The following is a 13,559-nucleotide window of genomic DNA, read 5'->3' as shown; positions in this document are numbered from 1 at the left end:
AGATAGGAGGAAGCAGGCTTCCTGTGGGGAGCTCCCGATGTGGGGCTCGATCCCAGGACCCAGAGATCATGACCTGAGCGGGAGGCAGCGGCCCAACCCACAAAACAACAAATTTTTAAAACAGTTTGATAAGTACTGCTCAAAAATACAAAGACCTTTCTTTACTGTTGAAGTAGCCACGCCTGGAAAGAAGGAGAGTCCTGAGGTGGATTGTAGGCTATAGTACGAAAAAACAGGCACCTGAATATGTATATCTACTCTCCAAAGCCCAAGATGCTGCCTAATAAAAATGGGGCTTGCTTTGAATCCAAAGGAAGGAGAGGCGTTAAATAAAGGGATAGAGCCCCCAGTTACCTGTGAACAGAGCATTCCTACTAGTAGAGGTACTTAGAGTAAAGGTGAGAGACAAACGTGCTTGCAGGGGCCTGACCAGCAAACGAAGACTGAGGCTATGTTTTTCTGCACATATTTTGAATAATGGATTCAGCACCGGGACAGAGTGGTGAATGAAATAGATGGGTACCTATCTGTGTTAATGGAGCTTATATTCTTGTAGCAGAAACGGATATGTGTTTATAATTTGACAAATGCTACACTGGAAAATACAGGGTGCCACAAGACCGTTCTTCAACTCTATGACTCACACCGCATTCCGGATTACACATTCGGCCCTACCTCTTCAATTACTCACGCAATCACCTATTCTAAAAGCACCGAGTCCTGCCTGGCCCTCCAGAGAGCCTTGCCCAAGCCCCAAACAAGATGTAATTGAAGCTCCCACATTGCATTTGGCTGTTATGTTTTCTCAGTCTCCTCCACTCTGGGACTGGCCCTCAGTCTCTTTTCCTTCATCTCTTACGACCTTAACACTGTTGAAGGATACTGTTCTTCAGTTTGAGTTTGTCTGATGTCTCTTCATGATTAAATAAAAGGTATGTACTTTTGACAAGAAACCGCAGAAATGGTGTCGTGCCCTTCCCAGGCCATCCTATTAGGAAGTCCGGGATGTCCGTGTGTCATGCTATTGGTGATGTTACTTTGGATTACTTGGTGAAGTTAGTGTCTGCCAAGTTTCTCCACTGCAAGGATACTACTTTTTTTCTTTGTAATTCATATCTTGTGGTGAGATATTCTGAGATTATGCAAATATCTTGTTTCTAATTTTATGTTTGCCCACTAATTTTAGCATCCATTGAGGTTTCCCTAAAACAATTATTACAGTGGCATTTGCCAAATGTCGGTTTTATATTTCCACTGTTCTTATTACATTTACTCATTGGAATTTCACTGTAAGGAAAAACAGCCCTTTCTTCTATATGTATTTAGTTATTTGTTCAATTATGTGTTTTATCAGTGCAGACTTGGATATTTGTTTTATCCTATGAATTATAATCCAATATTCCCAGCTTTGACAGTTGGGAACTACTTCAGGTTGGTATCTGACCTTTTCAATATGCTTCCATCATGTTTTGAACATTTGCTTTGTGATACCACATGCCAGGCTAGCCTTGGACTATGCTATTTTATTTAAAAATAGTGCTTAGAAACCAAGTTTTGGGCATTAAATATACTCACTGCTGCAGGGGTGTTATTGTTTTTAGGTCCTCTAAGTGAAGAGATCAAAGAAATATATACAGGAAGACACAAATACATGCACATCTGTGTCTATCCCTGTATCTCCCTCTCCACTAGTTAAAACTCATCCCTATGACCTTAATCCACAGGGTTCATTCTAGCCTTCCCTCTTTCTTCATTTGTTACTCCTTTCTCTGACAGTAATAAGTTGGCTCTCACTATCCACAATTTATTTACTTGTTTACTCAATTTTAGAAGATATGTAGTTTCAGAATTACTAATACAAACCTCTGTGAAAAACAAATTTACTAAAAAAAAGTGCCACATTTGTGTGTCTTTGGCCTTGTAGGCCAAATATTTCCATATTATGCTTGTTCTTTTCTTTTTTTTTTCCCATTTGTTATGGCAGTGGTATTCGTGTGGGTGCACCCCAGTTTTATTTGACTTTCCTCTTATGTATGGGTATTTAGATGGTTTTCCATATTTTATATTTTCAAACAGTGCTCCAGTAAATAACATTGTGCATGTTATTTGTATTGCTGTCTTCAGAACAACTTTCTAGAAACAAGATTAAATCAAAAGGTGCAAAAATAATGAATACTGTTATGCTAAAAATAAATTTAAAAAATTTAAAAAAGGTAATGCATGTAAACCTTTGTTAGATATTGCTTAATTTTTTAGCAGCTGGATTCATAGGGAAACATGTGTATTCTGTTGTGATTCTCCATATATCCTAGTTAACACTAACTACCTATTTTTTAATGTGTGCCACACTGCTTGGTCCTAACAGAACCATACAAGAAGGTGGGCTTAGAGATATGCCCCCACTCATGCCTTCCAACTATTCCCACTCCCACATTCTTCCCACTCTATTACCACTGACCTCTTAGATAATCACTTGAGTGTCTAATCTGTTCTTTCCGTATTTCTTTATGCTCAAATGAGAGCAGATATGTGTGTGTGTGTGTGTGTGTGTGTGTGTGTATTCTTCTATCTCTTTCATTTGTACTTAAAAGGGTACCCTACCCTACTATTGATACCGTGTATACCACTGTATATTGGTTTGGAAAGCTCTTTTTCATTCTTTTTTTTTTTTTAATATAATTTTTTATTTTTTATATAAACATATATTTTTATCCCCAGGGGTACAGGTCTGTGAATCACCAGGTTTACACACTTCACAGCACTCACCAAAACACATACCCTCCCCAATGTCCATAATACCACCCCCTTCTCCCAAACCATATGATCTCCCTGATATGAGGAAGTGGCTCTTTTTCATTCTTTTTTATAGCTGCATAATATTCTCTATTGTGTGGATGCACCACGGTTTATTTGACTATCCTCTTGTGTATGGGTATTTAGATGGTTTTCCATATTTTAAATTTTCAAAGGGTGCTCCAGTGAATAACATTGTGCATGCTATTTGTATTGCTGTCTTCAGAACAAGTTTCTAGAAACAAGATTAAATCAAAAGGTAAATGCATGTAAACCTTTGTTAAATATTGCTTAATTTTCCTGGGGAGATTTTAACCTAAGATATCCAAGCCTTAGCCCCAGATATTCTGATATAATTGACTTAAGAATAGGACCAAGGACTGGTATCATTATTTAATACATTTTTATCACTTTATTGAGGTATAATTTATACCATAAATTCACACACTGTATGTGCACAATTCAATAATTTTTAAAGTATATTTATAGAGTTGTGCAAACATCACCAGTATTGGTATGTTTTCAAAGCTAATGAAAATGAAGTTTCAGACCACTAGTTGCTACATTATTGTTGGTACCACATGGTACCACATGGTGTCATTATTAAAGGCCCATGCTGCTACTTGGAGGCACTGGGTATTTCCTTTATTGCAGTGCCCCTTCTAGTTTAGATTAGCGGAAACTGTTACACTTCGAGCAAAAGCATGTGGCTCAATGTCAGTCTTTATTCTTCAGTGTGGAATTAGAATCACTGGGCTATAAAAATGGCATTGGAGTGAGATCCCAGCAAAAGTTACATACTTGGGGCACGTGGGTGGCTCAGTTGTTTAAGCCTCTGCCTTTGGCTCAGGTCATGATCCCAGAGTCCTGAGATCAAGCCCCACATCGGGTTCTCTGCTCAGCGGGTAGCCTGTTTCCTCCCCTCTCTCTCTGCCTGCTTGTGAACTCTCTCTCTCTCTCTGTCAAATAAATAAGAAATAAGTAATATTTTTTTAAAAGTTACACACCAGTTCTCCTCCACTAGACTCTTGTACTGTGAAACCATTACACCAGACTTCATTTGTGACTTCTTTAAAGGTGTTCTCCTATTCATGTCTGGTCTTTACTGTCCCAGCAACCAGCTGAGCATAACCCTAAACAAAGGAGAAGCCAACATAAATTTTAAATATTTTCCATATGAGATAGCCCTTTGGATGTCATCCTTAAGAAACACTCATATAGTTCCATATATATAGGGTCTCGCCAGCACTGACCCAGTCTGGGAAATATTGAGAATGATTTTCTTAGGTAAGTAATATTTGAACAGAGCTTCAGCTGATGACTTCTAATTAATCTGGTGAAACAGAGGGAGGTAAAGGAGTGCACATTCCACTCAAAGCAAGCGGCATCTGCAAAGAGCCAGTTGGACGACAGAACAGCAAAGTTGCTGTGACTGGTGCACAGAGAGGTGATAAGGCAATATGTCATTGGATAAGTCTAGATGGATAAATCTGAGGCCAGCTCATTCAGACCCTTTTAGACCTGAAGGATTTTGCCCCTAACCTTAAAATTAGCAGAGACCCAACAAAAAAATTTAAATGTTGGATCAGAGGAAGATAAAGGGGAACTGCACAATCGTATTTACTGAAAAAAGTTCACTGTGATAGCAGCAAAAAAAACAAACCTGCAAGAGTAGGCACTGGAAGACCAATTAGAAAACAAGTGTTCTGAAACAGAGAGAAATGATTTTTTTAAAAAATTTGGCTGGTGACTAGAGTAGTGCAATATTGAGAAAAGCAATAGATTGACAGGACTTAATGATTGGTTAACTCTGGGGCTGAGAAAGAGTAGGTATCAAGGATGACTCAAGTTAACAGACTATACCACCCACTTCTCCTCCTGATTGCAGTCATCTCTGGTTCTGCTCTCATTACTTCTCATCATTCTTTTAAACTCTTAGCTCCTCGCTCTCTGTTGCTCTCACCATCCTGCGATAACTCTTGATGATTTCAAGATATATGCAAACAATTCTTCCATTACCCTGATTGGTTCCTTGATTTCCTCTTCTACAATCATTTTGTATTCTATGCTACCTTACCCCCTGCTTCCCATGGACATATACTTGATTTTTGCTACTATTAATTGAAATCCCTCCATAGTTTTATTCACAACATCCCCTTCTAGTACTCCAACTCCAATAATCCTGTGACCCTACCAGACTTTATATTCCACTGATACTACCAGGATCACACTCTCTCATCCCATCATGTATTCATATCCATTACTAAACAGCTTAAATTTACAACCAATCATTCCAATCACTCTTTCTTATAGCCTCAACTCACTTACCAGCCCTCGCCACCCAATCTATAGAATCTCTTGGCCAAGCCACCATTATGACAATTAAATGAGGCCCTTTAAATTTGAGTAAAAATAAGGTGAATGCAGATATCTTCTGTTTTCTTCTTAAGATCAAATCTCCTTCCTTCTTTTCTCTACACTATAGCTGACCAAAAGGGACTACATACTACGCAGCAACCATGCCCCCTTGGCTTTCAAATGGTTCGAGCAATGGAAAGGCCTGGCAGGAAATGGAAAGGATAGAGGATAATCGAGTTCTATCTGGTTCCATCCCTGCAAATTCACCAAAGGTTGTCTGTGTCTCTAAGTGAACTCAGTTCACTGGTTTTCTGTAGGGATTTCACTCTCCTGAATTTTGGAAATCTCCGGACCCACCCAGGTCTTCCCATCCAGACATGTTAGTAGGTCTACTTCCAGTCAACCTGACTTTCTGCCTGTCCCTGTAGTTCAAGTGCACCCTGCCTACATCTTTTGTATTACATTTATTATTAAGGTGTAACTGACACAATGAAATGCACATGAGCCAATCAACTTTGACAAACATAGACACCTAGAAAACCCACATTCCAATCAAGATATAGAACATTTCCATCTCACCAGAAAGTTTTCTCGTGAACCTTCCCAGTCAGTGTACTGTCTGCCAAGGCAAGATATATTCTGATTTCTATCCCTATAGGTCATGTTACTTATTTTGAACTTGTATAAATTGAATCATAAAGGTTTTATTCTTTTGTGTCTTGCATTTTCTATCAACAACATGCCTATGAGATTGATCATATAGTTGAATCACATCTCTTTTCACTCTTACTTCATTGTATTAGTAGACTACAATTTATCTCTTCTCCTAAACATGGACATTTGAGTTGTTTCTAGTAATTGGCTTTTATACCTAAAAATGTTACCAGTTATACTTGTGCAATCTTTTTGTGAACATATGTTTTCATTTTTCAGTTAAAGAGGAGTGAAATTGATGATTCATATGGAAAATCTATTGTTTATCTTTTTAAAAAAATTGCCAAGAAGTTTTTCAAAGTGACTGAATGATTTTATATTCCATAACCAATGCATGATAGCTCCAATCACTCATAGTCTTACCACATTTGAGGTTGTTATATTATCTTCATATTTTTAGACATTTTACTGAGTGTATAGCAGTCTCACTGTAGCTTTAACTCGCATTTCTAATACTGAGTACCTCCTCATGCACTTATTAACGGGAGCATTTATCTTCTTATAGTTGAATTATAACAGTTCTTTTAATAGTTGCAATACAAGGCCTTTGCACATGTATATTTTGCCAATATTTTCTTCTACTTAATGTCTTGCCTTTTCATTTTCTGTTGATTAGAGGATAGTATTGTACAATGCTAATTTCCTATTTTGTTCACTGTACCATAGTTATCTAGGAGAATGCCCTTGTGTTCAAGAGATACATAATTGAGTAGGTAAGAGTAAAAAAGCATCATGTCCACCATATATATGAAAGAGAGAGAGAATGACATAACAAATGTGGTACAATGTTAACATGAGGAATCTGAATAAAGGATAATCAGGAATTCTTTATACTAGTACTTTCCTGTAAACCTGAAGTTTTTTCATCACAAAATTTGAAAAATGTTGTCAAAAAGCTCGTGGGAAGAAAACCTTTTAAAAGGAAAGATAGTACTATGGACTGAATGTTTGTGTCTTTCCCACATGCATATATAGAAGCTCTAACCTCAACGCAGTGATGTGAGAAGGCAAGGCCTTTGGGAGGTAATTCAGTTTAGATTAAGTCATGAGGGTACAGGCCACATGCTGGGATTCGTGTCCTTGTAAGAAGAGAAAAGGAAACCAGTGCTTCCAAATAGAAAAGCAGCTGTCTGCAAACCAGGAAACAGGTCCTCATCAGACACTGAATCTACTAGCACCTTATTGTGGGACTTCCCAGCATTCAGAACTATGAGAAAAAAGTTTTGATTTTAAGGTACTCACTTTATGGTATTTAGTCATAGCAACCCAAACTAAGACAAAAAGATTCATCAAGCTTACATGCTAGAGAGAACCCAAGTCAGTGAAAAACTGACATATTTTGGAAAGGTACGTAGAAGACAAGTGGTAGAAGCCTTAAATGTCAGACTAAAGGTAATTGTATTCCTGAGAGCAACTGGAATAAATTAACAGTTGTTGAACACAGGAACAAAATGTGTGATATATTCTTTTAGGAATATTAGTCTGGCAAAAGCATTCTTGGGAAGATAGGAGATGAGCTGGAGACACAGCTTTATGGATAATTGCCAACCCAGCAAGTGAAAATGTGGATTAGGTAGTAAGGAGAATAGAAAGGAAGGGACAGATGTAAAAAGAATTATGGTACACTAGCTTTTGGAGGGACCTTAGAAAGCCAGAATTTCTCCAGAAAATTCTGAAACACAGCCATCCATGGGAACTTTGAGACTAGAACACATATTGGCACTATAAAGTGACATTATTGAGAGACATGAGCCCTGGATGGGGAAATCTGTGGTCAAAGGGAACCAAATTGAGACTAAAGAAAATGGAAAGTTACTATAAGAAAATTATGGGTTTAGGGGCGCCTGGGTGGCTCAATTGGTTAAGCCGCTGCCTTCGGGTCAGGTCATGATCTCAGGGTCCTGGGATGGAGTCCCGCATCGGGCTCTCTGCTCAGCAGGGAGCCTGCTTCCCCCTCTCTCTCTGCCTGCCTCTCCATCTACTTGTGATTTCTGTCAAATAAAAAAAAATAAAAAAAAAAAAAAAGAAAAGAGAAAATTATGGGTTTAATTATTTTAATACAGAGCACTTAAACAAAATAAAAATTCAAAGTAATAAATCCAAAGCAAATGCAATGAAATTAACAACTTTATATTGACTGGAAATGGAACCAGAGATTTGGATGGGATTATTCAATATTGTTTAGGCCAAACTAATGCCATATCTTGATTCAATCATAATGTCTTTTAAGTTTTGGGCTTTATTTTTTTTTTTGTTTTGTTTTTCTTTTTTTTTTTTGTATTTAGAGAACACTATCAGTGAATAAAAATATGTGTGGTATGATACAAGCTCTATCTAGTCCTATTCCCTTTCTTCATCTCCCTCATTATCCTGAGCTGTTTAAACCTTTCTTGCATATTTCCTAAGTAGTGAATCAAATGGCTGTTCAACAGAACTTCCAGTTATACACTTCATTCTCTGTAATTTCTACCTCATGAGCCTCTACAGCTGAGCAAAGAGAAATGCCTTTGTCAAACAAAATGGAGTAAAGTCCCCCTGCCATAGTCAAAAGGAAAAACACAATTACCTTTTTCTTTCTCTCTCTCTCTTTCTCTCTCTTTCTTTCTTTCTTTCTTTCTTTCTTTGAGTGAGTGTCTCATAGGGCTTGAGTGTCTCATAGGGCTCAAATAATTACTAATAGTGAATATACTTCTAAGAGAAGAAAGTTTAGCTAAACCAGAAAGTAAATACACAAGCAGATGATGACTTTAAATGAGAGCTACATAATAAAGCACTTGCTATGTCAAGGCGATCAATAAATAGTAGCCTCCTCCCCTGCCCAACTCCATCCATTATTTGTGGAGAATAAGAAATAGAAAAAAAATTGTCACAATTAAAAATCAAGTTCATTTGTGTTTTGCTGCCAATCTCGGTTATCTCCCCAGGCAACAATTGATTTCTTCTGGGCCCTGTTGGGTTATGAAGTGTTTTCCAAAAGGGGTGCAGAGAGGTTACAAAGTAGATTTCAGGAGTATTTTTTCTTATTGTGGGTGGAAAGAGAGAGTAGGCAAAGAACTCTGGGAACAAAATTGTCTCTCCCACTACTTCTAACAATTAAAGATTCATAGTACTTAATGAGCTGTTCTTTTAAAGAGCAAAGGTCTCATGGGGTTAGGCCTCATTTGCACCTGAATGTCATTAAACAAATAATTGATTTTAGCTAAAATTCCAGGCGGAAATTTTGTGGTAAGGGAAGGGGATAGGAAGAACCTCTTTGTGGAGTAGGGGAAGTGCAGACTCCTATAACTAGAGGCTCTGAGGGCAGCGAGTATCTGAAACTAGGGGAAGAGATGGCAAGTGGCAGCAGGATTCCAGAAGAAAAAGAGGTAATAGCCAAGTTCAATGCTGACACTTTAATTGGAAGTCAGAGAGCAATGGATGTGTGCCACCCATATTCCAGCAGGATTTTCAAATGACTACATTCAGACATCTAGACTCATAATAATAGTTTCTCTTATTTCCATACAACAATCGTAAACTTTACAACAATTTTGCAAGATAGATATTATATCATCGTTTCTCAACTCAGGAAATTTGAACTCAGAGAAATTATATATAGCTTTCTCGAGGTCACACCGAAGCTCGTAAATATAAGGGCAGAATTTGACCATAAATTTTCTTGAGTGCAAAGTGTGCCTTGTTTTCAAGGAAAGCCTGACCCTTGGCAGGTTACCTTTCTACTGGATTCAATCTTTTCAGGCTAGAGCTTAACAAACATTTTAGTTCAGCTCAATGTCCTTCTGATCAACCTCTACCTTCTCAAAGGCATGAGTCAAAGAGTGGAAAGAAGTCAAACTGTGGCTTCAGGCACCCTGGAATCCACAACTCAGCTTGCCACTTACATGCTATGTGGCTGTTAGCATATTTCTTCATCTGTAAAATAGCTGATCATACTCAGCTTACAGTACTCTTGGTGTTCATTTGAGTTCCCTATTGCTGCATAACAATCATCTCATAATCTAGTGGCTTAAATTTTTTAATATATATTTGGCCTGTAATTCTTTAAGCTGATCAAAGTCTGATAGGGATAACTCATCTCTGCTTCACACAATGTCGGCTGGGGCAGCTTGAAGGCTGGGAGCAGAATCATGTAAAGGCTCAGTTACTCACAAGTCTTGCAATTGATTCTGGGTGCTGTCTGATATATTAGCTGATGCCATCAGCAAGAACATCTACACACAGCCTCTGCCTATGACTTGGCCTTCCTCATAGCATGGGATTACAAAAGTCACCATTCCAAGAGAAAGAAGTTAGGTGGAAGCTCCATTTTTTTTCCCATGCTCTAGCCTCAGAAGCCACACAGCATCACTTTTGCAGCATTTTACTCTCCAACGTAGTCACTAAAGTCTACTCAAGTTTCAGAGGATGGGATATGCATTCCATTAGTGGGCGAATGGCAGATCCTGGAAGAGCATTAGGGACCAGAAATATTGTGGAGACTGTTTTTAGGAACTAAAATCTGCCACAATCCACTTTTGGCCACACTGATTCACATCTCTATATGCAAAATAAACTCATTTCTCTGCCATGATCCCTCTATCAAGTTCATCAGGATTGAGTTTAAGATCCAGGATCTTGACATCTAAATCAGATGAAGATTTTTGGATGTGGTTTCTTGGGTTTAGCCTTGAATGACATTCCTCTTGATCTACAGATGTGTGAACTAAAGAGATTATTCTTCTATTCCACACACACTTGACATCCAATAATGATGTGATATATGGAAGAAACCCATTAAATATATGCACATTCAAATGGGAAAAATAGATAGAACAGAGCTGTCACTGGTTTACTCTAAAATAAAACCAGAAACGGTTTCCAGTTCCTTGACCAGGGCTCAGTCTTACCACCTAAGAGGTCTCCAGGGCTCTTTGCTCTGCCTTTGGGCTCTTTCAACCCACTACCATATCTTTTCTATTCCACAAAATGTAGATCATCTTTGCAGTTGGGTTATTTTCTTAATCTGCTTCCTGGTCACAGATTTTGGGGATACAAATGCCTCTTAATTTTGTACTGTCTCTATCCTTTTTAGTAGAAGAAAACAAAATTCCTTTAAACAATTTGTGGGTTTCTTATGAATCACTTTATAACCCACCCCATTACACAAAAGTAATATGTCCAAATCTTATTGAGATAAGCCTTTTTTCCTAACTTGGGTTCCCTTTAAAGACATCTACCTTAATATTCTTAGAAACCCTATTGTTTTATGGAAGGAGTCTATAAGGCACCCCTTAAGATCCTTGGAGGTACTTTTGTTTATTTGAAGTAGTCTATAAGGCACTATCTGAAAATTTTATGAGGCTTTCTCAAAAGATTTTATATTTAGACCATGTTTTCCTGACAGCACCCTGGATTTGATCTCTGCTCAGAAGCCACATCTTAATTTTAGTATCATTTGCCATCTGGAGAGGCTGGGAATGAGAAACAGTTTTCTTTTCCAACCCAGCAAGTCCTGGAGACTTTATATATAACAGTTCTTTCTTTAGCTCATCTCTTTTCCTTACATTCTACTACAGGCGGTTAGAAACAGACAGGTGGCAAAGCATTCTCAACCCTCTTTCTGCAAATCTTCTTAGCTAGAAAATAGGTATGTTTCTTATTTTCCACCTTACTGCAGGAGACATTGTTGCTAAACTTTCTATCACTATGTAACAAGAGTCCCCTTTCCTCCAGCTTCTCCAGCTTCCAATGCCATTTTCGTCTCTTTCTTTTGAGTCCTTACCAACAGCCTTTCCAGGTCAATGAGGCTTCCTTTATTGGTCTCTTTGACCTCTTTAGGATTTTACTAACACTTTTAAAGATGTTTCTTATTTCTGCCTGCCTCCTGGTCTTAAAGCTGCTACCACATATATTAAGTTTAATTTTGGCCACACTTTACTGCCTGAAATTAAAATGTGTTCCAGCTATCTACTGCTATCTATAAAAACACCATAAAACTTAATGGCCTAAAAGACTGATATTTATTTTGATCAAAAAACTGCAGTTTGAGGAAGGCTCTGTGGCTTGTTCATCTCTGCTCAACTCAGCCTTAGTAGGGACATCTCAAAGACTAAGGATTGAAGTAAACATTTTACTTTGCTCCATGATGGGTTTGGTACCTCAGCTGGTAGACCTAAAACCTGTGTGGATGACTCTCAGAGTGGATCCTAGAATCATCTGAGCATTTGTTTTGTTTTGTTTTGTTTTTGTTTGTTTGTTTGTTTGTTTGTTTTTCCCCCAGAGAGAGAGAGAGAGCATGCAGAAGCAGGAACAGCTGGAAGAGTGAGAAGCAGTCTCCCCACTGAGCAAGAAGCCCAATACAGGATTAAATCCCAGGAAGCTGAGATCACTACCTGAGTCTTAGTCAGATGCTTAACTGACTGAGCCACCCAGGCATCCCTGGGGGCTTCTTAATTCACATGTCTGGTGGTTGATACTGGCTATTAGCTGTTTTACTGGGGCTGTTGGCCAGAACACCTATGCGTGATCTTTCCATGTGTCCATGCTTCCACCATGTGGCTGAATTCCAAGAGTGAAAATTTTGAGAAAAATAGTAATTCAGAAAGAATATGTATTGCCTTTCATGACTTAGCCTCAAATGTCATGAATGTCACTTCTGCTGCTGTTTTTTCATTGGGATAGTGACGTAAGCTCTAAGTTCAAGTGACAGAAAAATAGGTTCCATAGATGGGACAATGACAAGTTTCTGGAAGGGCATGTGAGACCAAAAAATATCCCACTAGTTTTGGAAAATACAGTCTGCCTCCAAAGAGTTAAAATAATTTACACACACACCAAAAAAATAAATATGCAACACATGTCAGTTCCTGTCTCAAGGAAAATGCACATTTCTCTTCTATCTTCACTCAAAATATGGCCTTAACATGGCATATATTCATGATTTTTAAAGATAACTTGGATTGAATGTAAAATCTGTTTAGTATGCATCTGTGTACATATATCTTTTAATATGGAGAGAACCCATTAAAGTCTTAAAATATCAATGACCGGGAAAAACATGAATTAAAACTATTACTACAGTCTGCATCATAGAGTACACTATTTAAAAAATATATTTTTTTTGGAAAAGGAACCTATCTCCTACAGTACTGAAAGCCAATTTTACAGATGTTTCCTATGGAGAAATTAGCAGAAGGAGAAAGGAGTTCTGGTAAAACAAAAGTTAAATTATATATCATTTTATGGTCAATCAGTTTGCACTGTATCTTCTTAAGCAAACACATATTGTCTCTTTGTTCCATCTTGCCCCTAAATAAGCTCTTGCAACTGAAAACAAAATCAATTTGCAGTAATTCAGCATTTCTATTTCATTAGAGTGACATGAAAGAAGGTATATTATGATAGTTTCAAAAGCCACTGGAGACTGGGTCAACCTGCTCCTAGAGTTGTTTTTTTCTCAAATTTCAATAAACAAGATTCAGGAATCTATTTATATGGATTCATTTATATGGATCATGATTCAGAGGTGACCAAGGGACACAAAGGAAGAACTAATGAATCAAAACCCTTTTCCTCTTCTATACCAATTCTTACCACTGTAATTCCCAATATCCACTTCTACTTGAGTAACAAAGGGTAGGAAATGAAAGAATACACACAATCAGGAAGGAGAAGAAGAAAAAGTGGAAGCGATAAAGAGGAACATAAGTGTCACA

General features: G+C 37.9%; 1 long non-coding RNA gene across 1 annotated transcript; it reads left to right on the top strand.

Annotated features, from left to right (window-relative positions):
* The first annotated feature begins 741 nt into the window (after positions 1-741).
* LOC309843699 lies at positions 742-13,332 on the top strand. Its single transcript, XR_014300291.1, has 2 exons — positions 742-932; positions 12,127-13,332. It is a non-coding gene; the product is annotated as an uncharacterized lncRNA (long non-coding RNA).
* Positions 13,333-13,559: the final 227 nt, after the last annotated feature.

This window comes from Mustela nivalis (genome assembly GCF_964662115.1).
Source record: "Mustela nivalis genome assembly, chromosome: 11".
Taxonomy (NCBI): domain Eukaryota; kingdom Metazoa; phylum Chordata; class Mammalia; order Carnivora; family Mustelidae; genus Mustela; species Mustela nivalis.
This window is presented reverse-complemented; position numbering and strand designations above follow the sequence as displayed.